Raw genomic sequence first — 23,110 nt, 5'->3', positions numbered from 1 at the left:
GACTACATATTGTATGATTCTCTTGGGGACTAGGTCACCATCCCCTCAATCACAACTATATATAAATCAGATACTATTTTTTAATGGAGTTCTCCAGCAACTGGAATATATTTTCTCACTATTCAGACATCCTCTGCTTTGCCATTCACCATACCCTGTTTACCTAGTCTCTATATTGGGGTACCCAAGATATTAAAATAATCATTATAAGATTACTTAGGGAGCCTTATTTACAACCTTAAAAGTTATTAGACCAATGTATTTGAACCTCAAACCTTGTGCATCTCTTCAGATTTTTTCAGCCACCTCCTTTCTCATTTTGGCCAGTGCCCCACTTCTGCTGGGTCACTTCTCCATTTTCAGACTTGGTTGAAACATCACACGTCAGGATTTAGTGTTTAGCTTCCTAAGCAGCTGCCAATGGGCTGGATGATGCAACCTGGAAGTTTAGAGGAGTTAGCTTTTATGAGAATCTATGACTAATTGGTCCTAGACTAATGGGAAGAATGACATGGAAGGGAGCTGGGCATATGTTAAGAAGAAAAGGGTACAAATATATTCAGGCAGTTCTCACTTTGCATGGTACCACATTAATGCAAACGTGTTCATACTGGAGCCTTGTTCATTCTCACTTTTCGTGGTCCTCTATCAAGCAAAGCAAAAGAACACAATTTTTATGTGCACGAATTTCTGTTAACAAGGTACTATGCAAAGCAAGGACTACACACACACACACACATACTGCATTTATTGAGAACCTGTCATATGAAACATGCTCATATTAAGTAATCTGCCTAAGATACCTAGGAATATAAAATGAGATATTAGAAACTTAGTCTACATTACCTGTGAGAAATAGATAAGCTATATAGTTTGCTTTTTTAAACTTTTTAAAAAATAAATTTATTTTATTTATTTATTTTTGGCTGCATTGGTTCTTCATTGCTGTGTGTGGGCTTCCTCTAGTTGCGACAAGCGGGGGCTACTCTTCATTGTGGTGCGCTTGCTTCTCACTGCGGTGGTGTCTCTTGTTGCAGAGCACAGGCTCTAGGCACGTGGGCTTCAGTAGTTGTGGCTTGCAGGCTCTAGAGCACAGGCTCAGTAGTTGTGGCACATGGGTTTAGTTGCTCCACGGCATGTGGGATTCTACCGGACCAGGGATAGAACCCGTGTCCCCTGCATCAGGAGGCGGATTCACAACCACTGTGCCACTGGGGAAGTCCCTGTATAGTTTGCTTTTTAAATCTGTTTCTACATCACTATTTCATTGCAAATCCTCAAAGCTCTCTACTTACAAACAGTGGGTTCTGCATTAGTATAACTGTAGAGGTTCAAAATTTGCAGTTACCATTCAAGAGCATAAAAATGTAACTTAAATTTTTTTACTTTTTATTTTTTAATTTTTTTTAATGTTGAGCCTTCTTTTAATTAATTTATTTTTATTTTTGGCTGTGTTAGGTCTTTGTTTCTGTGCAAGGGTTTTCTCTAGTTGTGGCAAGCGGGGGCCACTCTTCATCGCGGTGCGTGGGCCTCTCACTGTCGTGGCCTCTCTTGTTGCGGAGCACAGGCTCCAGACGCGCCGGCTCAATAGTTGTGGCGCATGGGCTTAGTTGCTCCGCGGCATCTGGGATCTTCCCAGACTGGGGTTCGAACCCATGTCCCCTGCATTAGCAGGCAGATTCTCAACCACTGCGCCACCAGGGAAGCCCTTATTATTATTATTATTTTTTTTTTTGCGGTACGCGGGCCTCTCACCGCTGCGGCCTCTCCAGCTGCGGAGCACAGGCTCCGGACGCGCAGGCCCAGCGGCTATGGCTCACGGGCCCAGCCGCTCCGTGGCACGTGGGATCCTCCCAGACCGGGGCGCGAACCCGCATCCCCTACATTGGCAGGCGGACCCCCAACCACTGCACCACAAGTGAAGCCCTAATTTTTAATAATAGTTTGCATCTGCTAATCCCAAACTCCCAATCCTTCCCTCCCCCCTCCCTTGGCAACCACAAGTCTGTTCTCTATATTTGTGAGTCTGTTTTTGTTTCATAGATGTGCTCATTGGTGTCATATTTTAGATTCCACAAATAAGCGATATCATACGATATTTGTCTTTCTCTTTCTTACTTCGCTTAGTATAATATCTAGGTCCATCCACGCTGCTGTAAATGGCATTATTTCATTCTTTTTAATGGCTGAGAAATATTCCATTATATATATATATATATAATGGAATATATATATATGTATATGTGTATGTGTATATATATATACACCACATCTTTATCCATTCATCTGTCAATGGACATTTCGGTTGTTTCCATGTCTTGGCTATTGTAGTGTTGCTATGAACATAGGGGTGTATATACCTTTTCGAATTGTAGTTTTGTCTGGGTATATGCCCAATGTGTCCCCTGCATTGGCAGGCAGATTCTTAACCACTGAGCCACCAGGGAAGTCCCTGGAGACCTTTTAATGATGGCCATTCTAACCAGTGTGAGGTGGTACCTCACTGTAGTTTTGATTTGTATTTCTCTAATAATTAGCGATGGTGAGCATATTTTCATGTGTTTATTAGCCATCTGTATGTCTTCTTTGGTGAAATGTCTATTTAGGTCTTCTGCCCATTTTTTGATTGGGTTGTCTGATTTGTTACTGAATTGTAGGAGCTATTTGTATATTTTGGAAATTAAGCCCTTGTCTGTTGCAGCATTTGCAAATATTTCCTCCCAGTCTATAGGTTGTCTATTCTGTTTGCTTTGCTGTGCAAAAGGTTTTAAGTTCAATTAGGTCCCATTTGTTTATTTTTGCTTTTATTTCTATTGCCTTGGGAGACTGATCTAAGAAAACATTGTTATGACTTATGTCAGAGAATGTTTTGCCTGTTCCTCTTCTAGGAGTTTCATGCTGCCTTGTTTTATATTTAAGGCTTTAAGCCATTTTGAGTTTTTGGTGTGTGTGTATGGTGCAGGGGTGTGTTCTAGCTTCATTGATTTACATGTGGCTGTCCAACTTTCCCAACACCACTTGCTGAAGAGACTGTAAGAGACTGTCTTTTCTCCATTGTATATTCTTGCCTTTCTCGAAAATTGTCCATAGGTGTGTGGGTTTATTTCTGGGCTCTCTATTCTGTTCCAATGATCCATGTCTGTTTTTGTGCCAATACCACACTTTTTTTTTTTTTTTGCGGTAAGCGGGCCTCTCACTGTTGTGGCCTCTCCCATTGTGGAGCTCGGGCTCCGGATGCGCAGGCCCAGTGTCCATGGCTCACGGACCCAGCCGCTCCGCGGCATGTGGGATCTTCCCGGACCGGGGCACGAACCTGTGTCCCCTGCATCGGCAGGCGGGCTCTCAACCACTGCACCACCAGGGAAGCCCCCACACTGTTTTTATTACTGCAGCTTTGTAGTATTGTCTGAAGTCTGGAAAGGTTATGCCTCCTGCTTTGTTCTTTTTCCTCAGGATTGCTTTGGCAGTTCTGAGTTTTTATGGTTCCATATAAATTTTAGTATTATTTGTCCTGTCTCTGTGAAAACTGTCATGGGTATTTTGATTGGTATTGCATTAAATCTGTAGATTGCTTTGGGTAGTATGGCCATTTTAACAATATTAATTTTTTCAATCCAAGAGCATGGGATATCTTTCCATTTCTTTGAATCATCTTCAGTTTCCTTTACTAATGCCTTGTAGTTCTCAGCATATACGTCTTTCATCTCCTTGGTGAGACTTACTCCTAAGTATTTTTTTTTTTTTTTTTTTTTTTTGCGGTAGGCGGGCCTCTCACTGTTGTGGCCTCTCCCCCTGCAGAGCACAGGCTCCGGACGCGCAGGCCCAGCAGCCATGGCCCACGGGCCTAGCCGCTCCGCGGCATGTGGGATCCTCCCAGACCGGGGCACGAACCCGTGTCCCCCGCATCGGCAGGCGGACCCTCAACCACTGCGCCACCAGGGAAGCCCCTAAGTATTTTTTGATGCGATTTTAAAAGGGAGATTTGTTTACATTTCTTTTCTGGTATTTCATTGTTACTGTAAAGAAATGCAACCAATTTCTGTATGTCAATCTTGTATCCTGCTACCTTGCTGAATTCGTTTATCAGTTCTAGTAGTTTTTGTGTGGAGACTTTAGTGTTTTCTAGATATAATATGATGTCATCTGCCTATAATGACAATTTTACCTCTTCCCACTAATTCGAATACATTTTATTTCTTTTTCTTGTCTGACTGCTGTGGCTAAGACTTCCAATGTATGTTGAAGAGAAGTAGTGTTACCATTCAAGAGCACAAAATGTAAATTAATTTTTTTTTTATTTTTGAATGTCTTAAAATGCTCCCATTTCTGCTAATGACAGAAAACTGAAATTATTTTGATTTAAAGCAGTTTTAATAGTCTATCAAACTCAGGGCTCTTCCCTGACCCATTTTCCTCCTTGAGGGTGATGTTTCTCAGGGGCTGACATCTCAGCACCAGGAAGGAGTGTCTGGTCCACATGTTGTCTGAACTTGGTCCTTGCTGGCTGCCACTTCTAATATCTAGGTTTCTGAAACGTGGTCTTTGGCATTAGCCTCTCCCCATAGCATGTTCAGGACACTGCTGCTGTTCAGGGTCCTACCATGGCCTCCAGATACCAGAGATCCAGTCTCTATCATCCTTATCCCACAAGCCTCCTTCCTAGTTGATGGCCTTCACACCTTCACTCCTCTCTCATACTTAAACACACTTAGGGGCTTTCCTTAGACTGCCCTGAGATATCTGGGATCCTGTGAAGGGAGCTTTCTTCTGCAAGTAATAGCATACCCACTCACTGTGGGGTAGTTCAATTTTCTCACATAACTACAAGTATGGAGGTGGGCAAATGCTGACATTGGCTCAACAGCTCAATGATGTCAGAATTCCAGGTTGGCACTGACCTCCCTCCCTCTCTGTGGTCTCAAGGTGTCTGCAGTAACTCTGGTCATCACACAACCACATTCAAAGGTAAGGACGCAGCACAAGGTAGTTTCTCCTCCAGAAAATTCATCTTATGAAACCCTCTCCCCTTCCACCACCACTCCTTACACCTCACTGGTCGGATCTGGTCACAGTCTACCCCTAGACCAAGAGCTAGAGCACCTTTCCTGAGACAAGGATCCATACTTCAATAAAATTTGAGGTTCTCCTGGAAGGAAGTCATTTGGATAGGTGTTCCATAGCACTCTTCCAACCCTACTGCTGAGGTGCCATGCTGTAGTCTTCCCTACAGGTCTCCCAGGTTATAATGTAGGGAAAGAAGGTAAATTTGCCACCCCTTGCTCTTGGATTTCCCCCAATCCATTGATGGAATTCCACCATACCTATCCCAGAGCGCTAAGCTCAGGGACCTCTTCTCCAGCACTCATTAAAGTCTAACTGCAGTCCCATTCTCTCCTTACTTGCTGGTAACTCTTCTGGGGTGGAAAGTTCATTACACATTTTCTTGTATTCTGTTGCCATAATGCAACTCATTGTCCTTGTCCTCTTGACAAGTTTATGAAAAATTTCAAAAAGTCATTTTAAGTACCTGCTTCTGCCATTAATTTTCCAGAGCCAATTCTGTCACTCAAAGCCAATAATTTGTCCCTTGGTCACTGCTGAGTTATATACTCTTACTTCCATGGGGCAATAAGCTAAGCCTTTTTTGGCCTAATTCTAATGGCGGAAGAACTTCAAAAGAAAGGGAGAGACAAAAAAAGCTTTATTAAAATGTACCACTGGGACTTCCCTGGTGGTACAGTGGTTAAGAATCCACCTGCCAATGCAGGGGACACGGGTTCGAGCCCTGTTCCAGGTAGATTCCACAAGCCACGGAGCAGCTAATCCCGTGTGCCACAACTACTGAGCCTGCACTCTAGAGACCGCAAGCCACAACTACTGAAGCCCGTGTGCCACAACAAGGAAAGCCACTGCAATGAGAAGCCTGTGCACCACAACAGAGTAGTCCCCTCTTGCCACAACTAGAGAAAGCCCACGCGCAGCAGTGAAGACCCAACGTAGCCAAAAATAAAATTAAATTTTTAAAAAAGTACATTTAAAAATAAATTTATAAAACTTTTTAAATGTATCACTGTGGTCAGGATGTCAATAGTGGGGAAGTTTTGGGCAGGGGCAGGGATGTAGGGCATATGTGAACTCTCTGTACTTCCTGCTCAATTTTGCTGTGAACCTAAAACTGCTCTAAATAATAGTTTATTAATTTAAGTAAAACAAAAACAAAAAACTTATTAGTTCCAGTTTCATACCTGACTCTGTGCTAGGGGTGATCTGTTTTAGGATCCTTGCAGGTCCCTCCCTAACCAGCTCTCTCAGCTGAGATGGGAAGTCCCACAGAGCCCTTCTGACTGAACCTTTCCATCTCAACTGAAACTTCTCATCAAGCCCACAAGGGTTGAAGGGGCCCTGCCCAAGGCCACTCAAGTATGGCAGGGGTGGAAGAGAGGCCATTTGTCTTTATGCCAATTTTTTTCCTAATGCCCTCTGCTGTGTAGTTACCTGTGCACTTCCTTCTCTCTCATCTCCTTACTAGTGGAACCAATTCTGCTCAGCCTGGAAACTGGCCTGCTAAGCCTCTTCCCAGCCTTCCCCATTTCTCAGCCTTCCTTGCAGCTACTGTAGTGTGCCACAGCACCAACTGATGACTCACAAGTGAATCACTACGTGATGTTGCTGGGAAAACTCTTCAAACAGGTTTGGCAGCTGAAATGTTCCTGCCTTTCCCCTTACATCTTCCTGCCTGGAAAAGGGGTGATAGCCAGTTAATAGCAGTCATAGTGTGACCTTAAGAATGGAAACCATGCTAGAGTCCGCAGAAAAGCTAGAATCTAGACAGCAATCATGAAGCTTCCATACTAGCACTAGGCAACATTCATACTTCTTTGAAATGTCAATTTATTTAACCCATTAATGTTAACAGCAGTTCAATGCAATCACTCCACAGGCAGGCTCTCTTATTTAAGATAAATATAGCCTAAGTCAATCTAAAATTTTAAGTTACAGCTTTTAAGCAAATAGGATTTCAGAATCCCAAGGAGTTAATACAGCAGATGCTTCCTTCAGGTGGGTCAACAGCCGAACTTTTTTTCTTTGAAATATAGTTGATTTACAATATTGTCAGTTTCAGGTGTATAGCAAAGTGATTCAGTTAAATATTTTTTCAGTTACTTTCCATTATAGATATTGAATATAGTTCCCTGTATGATACAGTAAATCCTTATTGCTTACCTATTTTATGTAGTTTGTTAATACCATATTCCTAATTTATCCCTCCCCCCCACCCCTCCACCCCCACTTCCCCTCTGATAACGTTTTGAGTCTGCTTCTGCGTTGTACGTAGACTCCTTTGTATTATCATTCAGAGTCCACATATAAGTGATATGTCTTTCTCTGATTTCACTCAGCTCTCCAGGTCCACCCATATTGCTACAAATGACAATACCTCATTCCTTTTACGGCTGAATAATATTCCACTGTGTCTATGTACACACACACCTTAAACCAATTGTCTGTTGATGGTCATATGGCTTGTTACCATGTCTTGGCTATTGTAAACAGTGCTATGAACATTAGGGTACTTGCATTTTTTTTTTTCACCAGATGTATGCCCTGGAGTGGGATTGCCGGATCATACGGTAGCTGTTTTTAGTTTTTTAAGGAACCCCATACTGTTCTCCACAGTGGATGCACCAATTAACATTCCCACCAACAGTGTAGGAGGGTCCACTTTTCTCCACACCTTCTCCTGTATCTATTATTTGTAGACTTTTTGCAGACAGTCATTTTGACTGATTTTGACACCTGTGGTTTTTTCATTTCTCTAATGATGTTGAACATCTTTTCACATCCTTGTTCAACCATCAAACATTTCTGAAGGCACTGATGTCCAATCCCCAAGGAGCCCCTCAGCTCCCCTCCCACCAAGATCCCAACCATGGGAGGCCAAATAGGAAACACAAAATAGAACAATCTGGAAAATTAGTTCAATAGAATGGGGGAAAAATGAGGGCTGGCTGGGGTGTACCAAATATTTTAACAAGGAAGATGGTTAAAGATCATTTAGAATACCTTTATAAGCAAAACTAGAGAAATTCTGAAATACTGATTTAAAAATCATCCCTAACCCTGGTACAGCCAGTATCATTTTCACTTCTTTTCCTATACATTTTCACTCACATAGGTGTACATGAAATTGATGCAGTTTTGCCATTCATCAACTGAAATCTTAAAAATCTTTGATTTTAAAGGACTGAACATAAAAAATGCCACAAACAACTATCTCAATTTATAGAGGAAATATAAAGCCCCAATCAGTCAGAGGTGTGGAACATGCTGAGAACCCACCTCGTGACCTTCATTCCGCTGTAACGTTCTCTAAGGAGTGGGAAACAGGATGGGAAACTTCACTGACCCTGTAGTATTTTAAATATATTACTGTTCAAAATATTTGAAAAAATTTTAAGCTACTCCTTAGCTATGCTAACTGTACACAAATCCTAGACTCAGCACCATTCCTAGTATATGGTAAATGTTTGAACTAGACTGGGAATTGAAGAGGGATAATGAGCCAGGTAGTGTCTGCTTTAGTAAACTCAAAAGAATGAGATTTCAAGAAAGTAGGATGTCCTAAGCCGATGTAATTGTGTATACAAAGACACATAAGCATTTCCAAAAATGGAAGTGTAGGACATGGCTCGAGTTAGCTTCATTAACATACATCTGTGAATAACAGTAGAATCAGCAAATTACTGCAAATAAAAAATGAAGTTAAGTACTTCAACAGACCTTAAAACAAATCTAAATACTCACAAATTTAAAAATGCATCTAGGGCTTCCCTGGTGATGCAGTGGTTGAGAGTCCGCCTGCTGATGCAGGGAACACGGGTTCGTGCCCCAGTCCGGGAGGATCCCACATGCCGTGGAGCGGCTGGGCCCGTGAGCCATGGCCGCTGAGCCTGCGCGTCCGGAGCCTGTGCTCCGCAACGGGAGAGGCCACAGTGGGTGAGAGGCCCGCGTACCACACACACACAAAAAAAGCATCTAATTCTGCAAGGATGATGATGAAGGTTAAGAATGATTTAAAAGCACAAGTTTTAAGGTAAAAGTAATATTTTTATTGGAAAGATGTTTAACAAAATATAATGACTCTATCTTATAACCCTTCATTTTTGTTGACCTTCCAGTCCTTGTACGCATTAAAGATTCAATCACAGGATTACATACTATAATGAGTGCTCAATACAATGATGGATTCCCACAATATAATACCACCCCTAAGAAGTGCTCCAAATTTTATGCCCCAAAGACAAAGAAACCTAGAAACTTAGCAAGATAAATATTTATAAATACAGTGGAGGAAAAAGAAAAATATTTCAGTAGTTTCATTAAATGCCTTCTTTCAGGTGTAACAAAGGCTACAGAGGGGGATAGAGCTGGCAGTCTCTTGATCGGAAAAGGGAACTTAACCAAAAACAAAACAAACTATGCTTTCCCAAACTTTCCAGCAACCCCAAAGTTAGATTACATGAGCAACTCTGTATTTCAGAAGTCTTAAATCCTCAGTAGTTGATTGATGTTGGTACCATGCTGCTGTTCATAAATCACTAATGCAAGCATGGCTTCCCTTGGTAGTCCTGCAATGTTTTCATTTGTGAGAAAACCTCCAGAAAGAACTCTGTTTACACCAAAGCAAGGTAGCAAAGAAACCGGTTACCGTGGAATAATAAGGCCCTAAGAAAGGCAGCAGGTCGTATAGTTACCTCCTTGTGGGCAAAATCCCTGCCCTAAAACTATGCAACCTACTACCTCTTCCTAGGAACCCATTTTTTTCTTGCCAGTCTTCTACTTAGCAGATGGACTTCAAATTAACCTGTTAAATTAGGCCATATTTTTTGGGTTTTATTTCAAATTCAAACCAATTAGAATTCGTTCGCTGATGCTTTTAAAGTTACTGGCTGGAATCCCATGGCGGTCCAGTGGTTAGGACTCTGTGGTTTCACTGCTGAGGGCCTGGGTTCAATACCTGGTCAGGCAACTAAGATCCCACAAGCCACAAAGCCAAAAAAAAAAAAAAAAAAGTTACTGGCCATACGACTTTGGTAAAAACCACAAATGTGTTTGCTTAAAATCAAACCTCTTGTTATGAGGGATAAAAAGTAATTCAATTACACCAAGAGGATGCAAACCAGAAGCCTAATACCCAGCCCATCATGTACTGTTGGAGCCACAGACTTTTTGAAACATTTAATATAGTACTAAAATTTAAACGTATTTCATAAACTCTCCACCTCTCTTGATAAACTAGAGCACTAGGTGACAGTATGTATAGATCCTTCTTACCACAGTCAACTGAAGCAAATTAACTTACGGCCTGTCCCCTTTAGATGCTGTGTTTCCTAGTTATAAACCAGCCACTTCTAGGCCCAGGTTATTTGGATTTTTGACCCTTGGCTTCGAGTAAACAGAAGCAAATTCTGATCGTGGTTTTTGTCACCATCAAAAACAAGCTTTTAGAGACTCTCACTATACCATAAGGTACTTTTAAAGGTTTTTACGAAACGCAGTTCTCCACAACTTGAATCAATTACTGGGCTTGGCCAATAAGGTTATGAAATGTGTCCTTGTACAATCAATAAATGATACAAATTCATTTTTCACCAGACCTAAGGTATTAGCTCAGTTTCCAACTGCAGAATGGTGAAGATATCCACACTGGAGGCACATGTATTGGAAACCCACAAAACAACTACACTTGCCAAACAATTTCTCAAACATTCCCACTTTTCTTTGGCACACCAAAACGCAATGACTACAAAAGGCCCCTGCCCAGCATGTGTATATGTCTAGTTTATAACAAAGACCAATTCTGGACCATGCAGGTTTCCATCTATATGCCAGGGATGAAATAAAACACGTAAATCTGACCCAGGATAAATTACCTGGTTTGGACCATCCAAGAGAGAATTTGATGTATTCTCTCATGCAAAGTTCCTGCTGCCAATGGCACTGCACAGTGATTATCTTAGATATTAAGATTCAGGACAGATGGAAATATTTGGGAAGAGGTGACCTCTCCCTCACCTCCACTTTGCCTCTTTTTCTTCTCCCAAAATAAAAATGCCAAGTACTTAACACAGGGAGCTTTAGCCTTGCTTGATTATAAGGGCCCAAGGTAGGATATGGTTTGGCCAATGGAAGAAAGCTGAAACATGAACCTCCATGAGTGTTAAAACTCAAGTAGCCCTTTCTAGCATTATCCTCACATTTTCTTTAAAACAACAAACTATGGATTTCCTTATCTGACAACTTCAGGAGACCTCCCTTTGTGAATGAAGGCCCACTTCAGGTTTTGGGGGGTAGGGCAAAACTAAGATCCTAAGGACTTAACCAGGGAACAAGGGCTGAATGCAAGAGCCCATTTCTCCTTTTCCAGGCTGGAGAGCCAAGTTGTCCAAATCAGCAAGCCAGTTGAAACAGAGATTACAACGATGCCCAAGGCCACCCAAAAATCCAAACCAGGGAATGAGTCATAATCAACCTGACTCCATTTTAGCTCAGACAGTGCTTTTCCAGTTTGTATTTACCTTTTTACCACCTAGGATCTCACCCTGGACATCTGTACCAAGAGCAGTTAACCTATTCACAATTCCAAAGAGTCCCCTATTAGGATTTCCTGAAGGTTATTTACTTTCTCCACTGAGATTTTTGCTTAATTTCAAATTTCTGGAATATACCACATGTGAAAAATTTAAATGTTAGATCACTGTGTCTATTGTAGGTACACCATATTTGACAGAGAATGTTATTAGCAAAGGACATAAGCAAACTGTAAGTTCAAAGCAATGTCAAAATTCATTCTTCTGAGTTTTTATATGATCTAGACAGAAACAAAATGCAGCAAGTCTACTCCTCAGGGAAGGCAATAGATTGTATAGTTATCTCCTGAACAGGGTAAAATCACTACCCCACAACTATACAATCTACTACCTCACTCTGACAGAGCAATATTTTCTTCTGGAATGAAGAGTACAATCTCTTTACGTTGCATTATCAGCATCAATCAAAATAAAACATACACTTATTCTGACACACAGAAATGAGAGGCAAAAAGTATCCCCACCCCCGATCAGTCTACTTGGTAACGTTTTTAGTCTCTAAAATAAGCAGCAACTTGTACACTATAAAGAAATGCTGCGCTACAGCATTTTTACACAAGTTAATCTCAAATGTTGTACAATTAGTTATTGATTTTATATGAGGCTGCCTGGATGCAGATTTTTCTATCACGTTAGGAAAGACAGTAGATTGTATAGTTATCTCCCAGTGGTGGGTGTGACCCTAAAACTATACAACCTACTACCTCATCCCACAGTGACGAGAACGCCCAGGGTGAATGCTGAAAAGAGACCACAGCTGAGCACCACAGGAAGGCTTTTTCCTAGGTAATCCTGGTTCTCCTGTGTGATTAAAGGAGAAAAAAAAGTATTAGACCACTTTCATTCACTTAACTTGGAACTAAGTTTAACTGAACAAACGCTCCAAAACTCATCAATTTAAACTGTAGCTATATTCCTTAACTGTACAGTGCCTTTATTTCTTATTTTTGATTAGTATTATTCTAAATTCTTGATTATATGAAACCATATGTTTACAAGATTCAGAAATCATGGTTTTATCACATCTCTTACTTGACTTATACACTTTTGATTTTCTTACAGTTTCCTTCCTTGAGAAACCCCCCCAAAAAAATCCAATACAAAGGAGGAATATAAGACCCTCTAACAAAGTCTCAAAAACTCTGAAGTCCTGTAAAACGCGTAACCCATGATTAAACGCAATAATGTACAAAGGAATTATCCAAAAATATACACAAAGAGAACATAATTTTTTAAACTAACCTACTCATATATTCTATGTCAGCAAACACTAAGTGATCTTATTAACAGAAAACCAAAGATAATCTCCTGGATCTGAGTCAGGATCAGGATCCTTCCTTTAGCTAGAAAGGTACTATGAAGATCAAAGTCAGAAACCAAGCTATTTAACACTTTGGTACAATACTCTCTGAACTAAGCAATATGATCAGTTTAGTTTTATAATCAAACCCTTAAGCTAAACCATATTAAATATCAGTCTTCAATTTAGAGACTTCATACTTGAGATAGCTACTATAAAGATTACTTAATTTGTTAAGGAATGCCCTAAATTTAACGCCAAAAAAAAAATTAAGTAGTGACTTAAGTAGTAATAAACAAAACCTATAATCAAAACCACTCTTATGACATATAGCTCAACGTATTAGAATTCAAGGTTCAGAAGTAAACCCCATACACATTGGGTCAACTGATTTTCAACAAGAGTGCCACGACAAGTCAATGGGGGAAAGAATAGTTTTTTCAACACAGAGTGCTGGGACAACTGGATATCTACATGCAAGAACATAAATCTGAGTTCCTACCTCACACCACACATAAAAGTAACTTAAGACAAATAACTTATTTTAAAGAAGGGTACAGAATATCCATTTCTCCAAAGATATGGCCAATAAGCACAAATGGCCAGTAAGTCCATAAAAAGACAACCAACATCATTTATTAGTCTTTAGGGAAACCCGAACCAAAATCATAATGGGATAGCACTTTCAGACCCACTAGGATGGCCATAATCAAAAAGAGAGATCAAAAAGAAAGGAAGTGTTGTTGAGGATATAGAGAAATTAGATTACATTCCCACTACTGGCTGGAATGTAAAATGGTCAGGTGCTTTGAAAAAGTTTAGAAGTTTATCAAAGTTAAATAGTTACCAAATGACCCAGCAATTCCATTCACAGGTATATTCCTAAGAAAATTAAACACAAAACTTGTACATCAACGTTCACAGCAACATTACTCATTTGCAGTCAACAAAAACCGAGGTTCGAATCCTGGCCCTACTCACTCACTGTCACTGAACCCTTGTACAAGTAACTTAGCCTTTCTAGAGCCTCTGTACCATCAATTCATTGGACTAAATGACCCGTAATAATAAAGTAAAAAATTTACCACACCCTCAATACACATAAGGCCCCACATTAAGCTCCGTCATTTGTGCCATCTTATTTAATATTTCATCATCTCTATTTTACAAAGGCAAAAACTGGTGCCAAGAAGTTTAATAACCTGCTCCAAATTACAAGAGATTAACATTGGATCTCCAAATTTACCATACCTGAACTTATTTCAATTCTAAAAGGCCAGATGTTTCAAGGTATGAATGTGCAGGCAACTATCTCTAAAAAGTCAAGCACTTACAAGCCAATTATCTTTCTCCAGAACCAGCAACAGTCCTTACTTTTAAGATGACAGCCAACAGTAAAACCAGCTGGTACCTCTATCCCAATCCTCAAGCCCAGCTGAACTTTCTCATTTAAAACATGTTTGAATCCTCATCAAACACAGGAATCTAAAATTAACGTAGAATCTAAAATGTATTCTTTTTCAGTCTTGGCAAGTGTGGCATGCTCACTTCATACTATTTTTCTTGATCCAGAAATGCAAACAGGTACCCGTATTAGTAGAAAGCAATATGACAACTTATGTACCAAGGGCTGTTAAAATGCTCGCCAATTTGGGGCGAGATATATACAAACATAACCCAATAGTTGTGTGTGTATCAGTGAGGGGCAAAGGGAACAAATATCTACTATGTAGCATCACTATTCATTAGTGTGGTGGTTTCCACCTTTCCATGATCCACACAAGAAAAATATATCTCTAAATAGTACTCATCATGTATCTATACATACACAGTACTAAACACAAATACAGTAAGATACTAATATTTAATACTGTTCACAAATCAACACTAACCCCTACTGTTTATACTTTACTATACATATTATATTGATTTTATGATCCACTGATGGCTTTCAGCCTGCAGTTTTTCAGATAACACTGATTAGAGCAAATTTTGGAAACGAAAATCTTACAGCGAAGAGGAGGTAATGTTTAGTTAAGTAAGCTTTCAGAACACAGAACAGAATCCATACTAGAATTTATGGATTATTAGGACCCATGGAAATGTTCATTAAAGAAATAAGGTTAAGTAAAAATCCTAACATGTACACTGATCACAAGTATACAATGTTTGGCTAGCGAAAGAGAAAAGAGTTGGGTAACTACCTAGTGTATTTTCAGTCCTTGAGATTTTCCCCTTTAAAGTATACTTCAGAATCACAGACCAGGTTTGAATCCTGGTACCCCATTTACCTTGTCTTTAGACACATCAAGTAATCTCTGGGCCTCTGTTATTTCAACTCATAGAAATCAGACAAATCTTAACAAACAAATGTTAAGAGGGATTAGAAATAAAATACAAAAAGCACGAAGTACAATGCTAAGTGCACAGTGGATGCTCAATAACTTTTAGCTGAAACTATCAGTATTAGATTTTTAACTAAAACATTCTTAGACAAGACTATTTGCTAAAACTATCTGAATCTGGCCTTTCACATAATTCCTTTTTCTAAAAGGAACATAACTTTACATGCATTTTCCATCCTTATTCACTTACTACCTCAATCTGCAGCTTGAACTCCTCCCCTCCCCATTAAAAATCCTAGTGATTGAAAGTCACAATTCAACTTGGACAAAATGTTTCTGTGTAACATAGCAGTACGGGAAAGGAGTGTAGAGCGACAGCTTTGGGGTCAAGCAGCTACCTAGCTGCTGCTGTGTTCTTGGGTAAGTTAAATAACCTCCTTGAGCTTAAGTTCTCCTCTCCAGCTGGGGAACTAACATCCACACCTCATAGAGTTGTTCTGAGTTTTAAGAACACATGCAAAGCACCTTAATGACCCAGAAGTACTCAACAAATGGTAACCATTTTTCTTAATAAATTAAATCAATCTGAGAAACTAAGAGAAGAATTTTACCTTCCTGAATATACTTGTGACAGTGAAAAATATTGTACTTATCTTCAATTAAATCATGCTGTGTCAATTTAAAACGTGCTGTGAAGAGGCAAATCTACTTCATAATTACAAATAAGCTTGTTTACATCAAGGTTTCATAAAACTCATACTTTAAAATCCATTTACATCTTAGTAAATGATGTTATGACATCATATAATGTTTAACATACTTGTATAGTCAACAACTAAAAGTCAGGGTTCTTAACTTGCATCCATAACCGACTTCAGTAACCACCAGAAATTGTATGTACAACTTTTCTGCAAGAGTCCATAGCTTTTACCACATTTGCAAAGAAGTCTATAACCAAAAGGTTAGGTGTTATGGTCCTAAAAACATAACTGAATGTACATTCTGAAGGCTACATACTAATTAAAATTATAAATACCACCTTCGCATTTGTCAATTTTCCTAAGATAGCATTTTAAACAAATGAATTTCTAAATTCTTAAAAGTATGCTAAACATAGTCCAAACACAGGCACACTCTACCTTCTGTATATTTAATACCTATTAATTAAGAGTTTGAACTTCTGAGCTAAAATGTTGTTTTTCTAGCAGTCTAATTTCCCATCTTCTATATTAATTTACATATTCCTCTAAACGAAGTAGCTCAGAAACTTTGAAAAAACCTTTATTCACATGCCATCTTATGGTTGTATAAACTGAATATTGGCTACTTAATACGGATTTCCTTCAAATACTTGGTTGAATATGAATGAAATTATCTGATGATTCTGGCTGAATATTAAAACATTATGCAAAATATAAAAGTATTTTAAATAAGAATACATGCAAACTCTCCAATAATGTTTTGATTCCTTTGACAGAACATATGTATTATTTTTACCCAGGGATCACTCCACCAGTGTTCAGTTGACATGTGAAATTGACAAGATTAAGTTTTTAGATATAACTAAGTTTTTGCTAATGAAAATCAACCTACTTCTAATCTAAGATCTTAATTTCTTGGTTTTTCTGGGGGGGTGGTGTGGAGGAACTTTTTTAAAACGGAGGTATAACTGACATACAGCATTGTATAGTTCCAGGTGTACAACATAATGATTCGCCATTTGTATACACTGTAAAATGATCACCACAATAAGTCTAATTACCATCCGCTAAATTTGTTATCCTACCAAATACTGCACTGAGCCTGACACTCACATTAAGTTTTAAATAGCTAAGTACTAGGTATGTTTTCCAAAAGGACCATTTCCTTTCATTCACTCTTAGACATACAGCAGGTACATAAGATGTTCTGGATTAGATGAAATCATCTAAATTCTGAAATTTTTTAAAAAGTTAACCAATGTCAAGTCAACTCCCAGTATTCCTTTGTAGATTTCCCAATGCAAAATATTAATTTGGGGCCAACTTCCCCACAAGTGCATTCTATCCTACTTCCCTGTATTCGTAAGAGAAGTAAATTCTGCTACAAACCCTATAATGCACACAAATACTTACGGTGAGGCAGGGTATTCCACTTGGGTGGCTTGTTCTGCTTAATGGTCCTTGTATAAACCATTACTTCTCAATCCTCCCATCCTATGCTGCCTTCTGATCCTTCATTATACTGGTATGTTCCCAGGTTGAAAAGCCACTGTATAATCTACACATCCCCCAAAGCCAAGAAATGGTGGGTTCCTGTCATTAAATCCACATTCCCCAGTTAACAATAATTGACCATATCCTTAGTTTACAATGTACAAGAAAAATGTTCCCTTCTATGTATTAAGCAATCATATAATTGACCAAATAAAAACTGGGGGGAAGGGAAGAAACTGCCAAGTGAATAGCATAACTTCATGATAATGAATATTAACACAAAGCAAAAAAGGATGACTACTTAACAGAAAAACTCCTAAATCATATGCATCACTAATATCAGTTATTTTAAAACAGATCATCTCAAATCTCTTAACACATTCCTAGAGAGAAGCAAAAGTAACAAAGTGTAGTTGTCAGCTGCCTCAGAATACTTGAGTCTTAGACCTAAAAAGAGCCTAAGAAATCACCTGATGCAATTTCCTCACATTTGAGATGAGGCTATAGAAAAAGGGGAAATTTTTGGCTGATAATCTGAAACAGCAAATACTTAGCTAGACAAAGCTAATTTTTGAAAAGCAGCTAAGCAACCCATAATGACTACTATCCATTTGGTAGTCATTAGCCACATGTCACTACTGAGAGCTGGAAATGGGACTAGCCCCAAATGAGATGTGCTGTAACTGTAAAATACACTCTAGATTTCAGATTTAGTACTAAAAAAAAAAAGTAGTGGCTCTCATTTTATCTTAAGTGATTGTGCAATGCTTAGAATACCCATACAGTCAAAGAGCATGCAGTGACCAGGCCTCCTTTACTCCAGTCCTGAGGTCACATGAGGGCAATGCTGACAACTCATTACTGGGGATCCAGATTCTTCTATTCTCATCTAGACATGGAAAAATCATTGGCAGTTAATATTCTGGGATGGAGAAGAGCCTTTACTGTCTAAATAAAAGCTTCTCAGACTATTAAAAATATTAAGTGATTAAACTGCATGCCGGTCACTGATAGCAAATTTACTTCCCCCAACTCCTGAAAACAAAAGTGAGGGAACATGTTCCACCAAATATAAATAAGCTAGGCTACTTTTAATACTCCTTGGAGAAGACCAGTGCTATAAATGAGAAAAATACCTATTAAAAGGATTGTTCTTCAAACTTTTTTGACACCCTCAGAAAAGGTATTTTTGAAGGAATAAACATGGATATAGCTGAATCAATAGTCTCATGTAACAAACTAATATTTTCTATTTTTTTTAAAATTCTGATCACCACCCACTAAAGTGATTTCACGACCCAATAAGCCAGGACCTACAATTTGAAACACTGGTCTAGAACTCTTAATAACGAGCAATTCCCACTATTAACAAAGCTACCATTACATTAGCTATTGAAAGAAAAGGTACACAAATACCTAGGTGTGCTGTACTCTAAACCAAGAAATTCTAGTTAATGCTAACTATTCTCAAAAAGTTCACAAGTTTCAAAACAATACTTTAACAGCTATACGTTAAATCAAACACCCCCCAAAACCCAAAGTAACGTACAAAACTTTACTGCCTTTACTACATATACTCCCTGAATATACTGTAAACGAATCAGACTGCCATACAGCAGAAAAACTTGGATAAAAACAATTATTCTACTTTCTGAACTACGTTTAAATTTAGAATTTAACATTAAATTTTCTTAAACTATTGCATGATTTTCAGACCAACAGATATAAACGAGGACTGCTAAATGAGGTTTTAACTAGCAACTAAGTGCCAAGAACGCAATAATTATCAGCAAAGTTAAAAAAAAAAAGAACTCATCCCGTCTTCTGATTTACTTCACGAATTTAACACTAATTATCCCCAATGCCTTTTTCCCATCTGCCAAGCCTCTCAAATGTGAGAAGTCTATTTTAAAAAGCCGCAGAGTTAAAAACTGTGCAAAACACACACCCTCATCTCTGACACAGAAGGCAGGGGGCCAGGCCCTACTGTAAAAGTTGGAAAGACCGAAGGCTATTGCTAGCCAAGGACATAAAGGTTACACGTTCCGCACACCGGAGTCCTCCGGGAACGTGTATCAACCAGCCTGCTTCCAGGGTGGGCAGCCCCGAGTAAGGGCTGGGGCCGCTGGCGGTGGCCCAGGTCGCCATGCACGTGCCCGTCCCCCGGGATCCCACTTCCTCCTGCCCGCCCCCTCCCCCGCCAAGGACGGCCGCCGGGGTGGACCCGGCTGCACAACTGCTGCGGGACCCGAGGCTGCGCTCGGCCGGCGGATTAGGGGAAGAGATCCAGCCCAAGGCCTGCCTGCCCGCGAGGCCCGGCCCTCCCCCGCACTTCCTACCTTCCCAGCCCCCAAGGCCAAGGTCTCCCAGGCCCACAAACCTGATAGCGGAAGTGACGTCAGGGGGACCTGGCGGCGTCCACAGCCAGTCACGCCACCGCGGGAGGCGACGCCGGCCAATGGGCATAGCGCGGGGGCGGGATTTCCCCCGCCCAAGTTTGATTGAAGTGGGGGGAAGGGCGGGGTGAAGAATGTGAAGAATGACCCCTCCCCCCAGTCCGTGAGGCGCTGGGCGGGAAGCGGAGGGGGTTGGGGCCGGCCGCGCCACGCGGCGCCCATCCCCCGCCCGCGCTGCCGCCTCTCGCGACCTCTGCTCGCAACCCGCCCGCCCGGCTCACTACGGCCCCCAGGCTTGCACCAACCTGCAGGCAGCGCTCCCCTTCTCCCACCGCCTCAGGGGGTCCGAGAGAAGGAAAATGGCGGCGGGCCCGCGCTCTCCGTCCCGCCTCTGTACCCACCTCAGGCCCGCGGAGGAGGCCGCCGCCCGCCGCCGCCGCTGCCCTCCGCGGAGATGGCCCGGCCCTCGCACCCGCCGCCACCCGAGGCCCGCACACGAGGACCCGGATGGAGGCGCGGGCTGGCGGGACGCGGCGGCTTGAGGGAAGGCAGCGCGGGCGTCGGGAGGCGGACGCAGGGGCGGGCTCGACAGCAGCGCGCGAACTCATTGGCGAGGCCTTTTGACTGACGTTTGCATCTCCCTCTTGCCTCGGCCGAGCAGGGCTGGCCGGGACCCCACTGGAGGGCGACAGCTGGGCCCGCCCCGCGCTGGGCGGCCTTCGGAGGAGGGGCGGGTGGGGCCCGCCCACCTTGCCTGCTCCCTGTCTCTTATTGGACGACTGGGAGAGTGGCGGTGCGGAGTCATGCCCTCTGCTTGTGATGGACCGGAGCCGTCACGTGGCCGCCGAAATCGCGCCCGGCTGCTGTGCGCCGCGCTCTGGTTTTGGGAGCGTGTACCTTTTGCGCACGGTCCCCCCAGCCGCCCCCTGAGGTCTTAGTCCCGCCCGCTTCGCCTCAGTTTACCCAGCTGTAGGTGAGGGAGTAGTGTCAGCCGGCTGCCCCAGGTTTTGAAGATACTTGTCTTTTCAAAGCAATCCGTAAATTTCCTACTTTAATATTAACCTAAAACATCGTTCCTCCATGCTTATTATGACTTTCCCAAACTAGGACCCGGGAAAGCACTGGTTGGGTACCCTTTCAGGTCTCCTTATGGATGGGAGCCCCACCACCTGGGCCTCACTGTTTTTCATAACTCGCTGTTACTTTGTGCACAAGATTTTAAAAACAAACAAAAAGACAAAACAAAAAACGCTTTCTCATGGATAACAGAACTGTTTTTAACAGCACGTACAGTTTACCTGGTGCGTTTACATTTATCATCTCGGGTGGCACTATCCGACACTCGTATTAATACATGCAATCAATGCCAAAGGAGTTAATTGGAGAGTTTATTTTGTGGGCTGAAGTGAACAAGAAACTAGAGGAGGGAAAAGTTAAGCTTGGGCCGGAAAGATTAGCATGATTTAGGACTTCTGGAAGGAAGATGTAGTTAGAAAGGAGAGCGCAGGCCCACTGGGCTGGCTGGAGTTGTGCTGTAGAGGAGTGGGATCCTCAACCTTCTCTGTCCACAGTACCTCGCACAGTAGAAGGGTGGTAGTCTGGGAATGTAAAAAAATCTGTTAAATGGAACCAGTACAATGATGTAGGCTGAGGTGGGAGGAAAGTGCAGTAAGGAGACTAGTTAGAATGTTGTTCAGTATTTGAGTTGAGAGGTGCTATGGGCTTCTACTACACAACAGAGCCCCTATAGCACTATGAACTTTTCTAACATTTTCTTCACATGTTCACCTGAAAGTTCTTAATAATAAGTTTGAAAAAGTATATATGAAATATATTACCCTCTACTTTCCAATTCATGCTGCATATTCTACCCTTGAAGGCCAACCAAACGACCCTGAAGTCTATAAAGAAAAAGATTAATAGATTTGACCGAATAAGTGAAAACCCAATTTAAAAAAAAAAAACTTCAAGGTTAAAAGACAAATGACAAATTGGAAAAGCAACTTTGTAAAATACACAACAAACAAAACATTAGCTGGAATGTCTAGTGGTCAAGAGCAAGGACCTGAAACCAGGCTGCTCAGTTTGAACACCAGTTCTACCTCTTTCCAACTACACAGCTACACATCTCACAGATCGCTTACTCTCTCTGTGCCTCAGGTTCTCATCTGCAAAATGGGGATGATAACAGCATGTACCTTATAGAATTGTTGTAAGGATTAAATGAGTAAATATTGCAAGTTCTTAGAAGAGTGCTTGGTAATAAAAGCACTTATATAAGTGTTTGCTAATGTGTTATCCTTACTATATAAAGTGGATTTTTTTTCAGATCAATAGTTAAAAAGTGAATGGCCCCTTTAAAAAGATAAAAAGTGAATGGCCCCTTTAAAAAGATAAAAAGTGAATGGCCCCTTTAAAAAGATAAAAAGTGAATGGCCCCTTTAAAAAGATAAAAAGTGAATGGCCCATTAAAATATAAACGAAAGATATAAACTGTCAGCTCACAAAAGAAATAAAAATGGCCAATAGATGCGAAAAGGTGTTCACCCTCATTAGCAATCAAATAAATAAAAATCACAGCAATCTCCCAGGTCATCATAGGTCATCACTTAAACCTGCCATGAAAAACCATGATGGTGATATAGACCTAAATTTATCAATATAGGAAGATTATCAGGGTTATACTGTTAAGAGAGAAATAAAGTTACAAAACAACGTGCATGACATGACCCCATAAATCTTAAACAATGGTTAGCTCTGGAATTACTCATGACCTTTATTGTCTTTACACACTTCTTAGCAGTAACTGTGTATTGCTTTCATAATCAGGAAAAAAAAAAGTGTAAAAGTTATCCAGAGAGGTTAGCTGTTCCCTAGTATCCACTGTCTCCTTTTTCTGTAGTAAACAGAAACCAGGTTTTTAGGTGACAGCAGAAGTAGAGTGTCCTAGTATGTAACCACGTGACTAAGTGCTGGCTGTTGATATGTGAGCAGGAACATGGGCGAGGTTTCTGGGTTCTGCCCTCCAAGGGAGGGGCTTGCTATTTCTCTCCCCCTTTATGATTTCCAGCTGCCTGGGTGGAATGGAGTGTAGTGGAAAACCACATGGAGAGGATCCTGGTCCCCTGCTGGCAACATAGGGTGCTCTCCACTGAAGCCTGAACTTGAAAGAGATGTGACTTATTTAAGCCCCTAAAATTTGGGGAAACTTCCATAGGAAGCT

This window comes from Mesoplodon bidens (genome assembly GCF_964165515.1).
Source record: "Mesoplodon bidens genome assembly, chromosome: 6".
Classification (NCBI taxonomy): Eukaryota; Metazoa; Chordata; class Mammalia; order Artiodactyla; family Ziphiidae; genus Mesoplodon; species Mesoplodon bidens.
Note: the sequence above shows the minus strand (reverse complement) of the source record.